We start from the raw sequence: 2,999 nt of genomic DNA, 5'->3' as shown, positions 1-2,999 counted from the left end.
CTCTGTATGCTGCGAGCGCTGTCTCTTCCTCTTTCGCTCTTCCCCTCTCCCTCCCTTTCTGTCACTGGCTAAGAGTGCTGCCTGTGTTTCAGCACAGCAATGGGAAGGACTCATTCACGGAGACTTGAAATGCAACTGCAGCACCAAAAAAATCCCATGACCTTTTTCCAAAGCCGGACGGTTTAAAATCAGGAATGCGGTATTTGTTTGTGGTCACATGACGATCACTGGTTGGTTCAGATGTGTTTGGATCACTTAGCCTGATAATTGGCTGATGATTCATACCTGAAAAAATGCATCCATCCCTAATTGGCATAGAAACAGAGACATTGTTAGAATTTTTCTTCTGAAATCTACTGAAAACTGGTCACTAAGATTCATAGATCATCTCAAATATGTGGCTGGTGATTCAGTAACCAGGTGCATGCCACTGAAACGTATAAACATCGGCTGGTGCAGATCAGCAGACTGAGACTCATGCAGGGGGTTTGACAAGTAGTGGTTTGAAAAGAAGACCCGTAATGGAGGATATGCCTTAATGAGCGACTGAGCAGGAGAGTCCAGTTATGGTTGAGTTACTCTCAGTGTAAGTACAGCTGTTCTGTGAGGGAGTTTAAGCAAAGAGGAGGTTATAAAACAAACCAAGCTTTACATATTCAATCTGTCAGCTGAGGACAAAGCGCACGGCACGACTAAAACCGAACTATCAAGTACTCAGGCAAGGAGAGAGAAGAGAAGCAGCCGAGAGGCCCGTGGCCACGTTGGAGGAGCAGCAGAGAGCCACGGCTCCAGTGGGATAATCTGCTGACTGAATCTATCGGTTCCATAATTCTGGCCTTGTATTGAAGCAGGATGAAGTTGCTGGAAAGGAGCCGCAACAAATCGTGTGTGCAGCTTTCCACGGGAAACGTAGGGACGGAAACATCTGGACCAAGGTGTTGTTGTTAATTGAGATGAGGACTGACGTTTTTGACCATCATGCAAAATGCTGTTTGAAAAAAAAAACAACAAAAAATGTAACTTCAAATTAATTTGTGAAGACAAATACAGAGCAATCGGCTTCATAATATAACACACACATAGGCAAAATAAGAAGGACTTGAGCATGAGGTTCCATCTGCAGTGGATTGGTTTGAGTCAGAATGACCTAGTTACGTCCATTTAATATTTGCTGATTTTTTTCTCATAGAGCATATTTAAAACATTTGAAAGAAAGTGCAGCTTGGGAAGCTACTACTATGCTACTATGCTAGTCAACTTTAGCTACTATTGGCTCGCATTTGAAAAGCAGCCAATCCAGGCTCATTTAATTTTGCTTGCTGCTGATTGGCTGGACTCTCACATTGTAGATATTGGTTTCTGCCGGTGGTGCAGTTTCCAATGTGTCTATTAATGTTCATGAGTGCATTTTTGGTGTTTTGACTATTAAAATATGCAGCTGTAAGCATTTTAGAGGGGCTTAAAATATTCACAAGTTTCAGCTATTCTCCTCCGTGAATATCAGGAGTCGGTCAACTGTATCGTTTTTCATCAGTTCCACAATTTGACATTACTTTGTTTGTCCATCTTATATAATCCTAATAAAACACATCTTAGCTTAGGCTTCTGGTTGACGCATACCAAAATGTGGAAGTTCAAATTGTAGTAACACTTCCCGCTCTTCACTAAGATTTTACATGATTTTTTGCTAGATTTCACATCACAGAATCCGAATTAATTGTGGAAAGTTGAGGTAAGGATCACTGCAATAGAGAGGATTTAGACAAGACCACCGGGCAAAGTGTGCCGTATGGGACCGTCTGCTGCAAGGATTATTGGGAGGTGATCAAAGGTGTGATAGAGGCTTTATGTTTGAGCTTATAACACCATAACACCATCACTTTGGTTACATAAGAAACACCAACTTTCCAACACAAAAGGAAGAACTATTTCTTCTCTTTAACAGGAAGTGTTATCTTTTACCTTGAGAACGAGTCCTTGGACACGCCACTGATTAATGTTTTCATTCGGCTGAGCTCACATCAGAACTTAATTAACATTCAAGGACTCAGAATCAGAAGAAAACATGAAGGTATCTTTCAGATTTCTGAGGGCAGGAAAAACAACCTTGACAGAGCTGCATTCAGTTAAAGAGTTGACTTTTTTTTTTCCATCTTTCCCTTAAAAGCCTGTCACAGAAAAAGGTTGAGAAGAACCGAGCTGCATTAAAAAAAACAAATTAGATTTTTTTTTTTTTGAAAGAATAAAAAGTTTGTTACTGTAACGGGTTAGCGACCTGACCGACCGTAGCAAATACAAAATGGACAGACTGATGATTCTTGGTGCTGGTAAAATGATGTTGATTTCTCAACATTCACTGTTTCAAATGAAACCGTTCATGTTATAGAGTGTTATAACACCGAGCTTTTACTTTAGATGAACCTGAATTTGCTGTGATTATTGCTGCTAATGTCAAACATCAAAAGGTTTCTTGATTTTGTTGCTACTTTACTTCTCCGTCAGCCGATGTCCGAGCTATACATGGGTGCTGCTGTGCTGTTGAAGGCTTGAAGGTCCTGTTTTAATCACACACTCTGTGTTTAGAACTGAATATGTCACTGTGGACTGATGCTGTGTCCCGGTACCTGCAGGAACAAGGTCCATTACCCCTTTGGCCTCAGCACCATCTTTTCTAAGCATCTGCTTTTGAATGTTTCCACAACGACTTGTAAATAGTGATATCATTTCACAGCTGAAACATCTCAGAGAGTCAGTGGTCATTTTTAGCTAATGCTGTTAAAATGCCTTTATAGATCCTGTGATTACAAACCCATCAGGATCCCGACCGAAACCTGTCGAGTGGTGATAAATGTGACACACGGGCACCGTGCATGTGTGAAAAGATCGTAAGTTGTGTTTCTTTTTAATCAACGTGAATTAATTTCTGCTAGATGAGTCTGGGCGGCGTGTTGGGGGGCAGGTGGGCGTTCGGTCGGTGGTCCGACAGAACTCAAAGGCAT

This window comes from Poecilia reticulata, linkage group LG3 (genome assembly GCF_000633615.1).
Source record: "Poecilia reticulata strain Guanapo linkage group LG3, Guppy_female_1.0+MT, whole genome shotgun sequence".
NCBI classification, from domain to species: Eukaryota; Metazoa; Chordata; class Actinopteri; order Cyprinodontiformes; family Poeciliidae; genus Poecilia; species Poecilia reticulata.
This window is presented reverse-complemented; position numbering follows the sequence as displayed.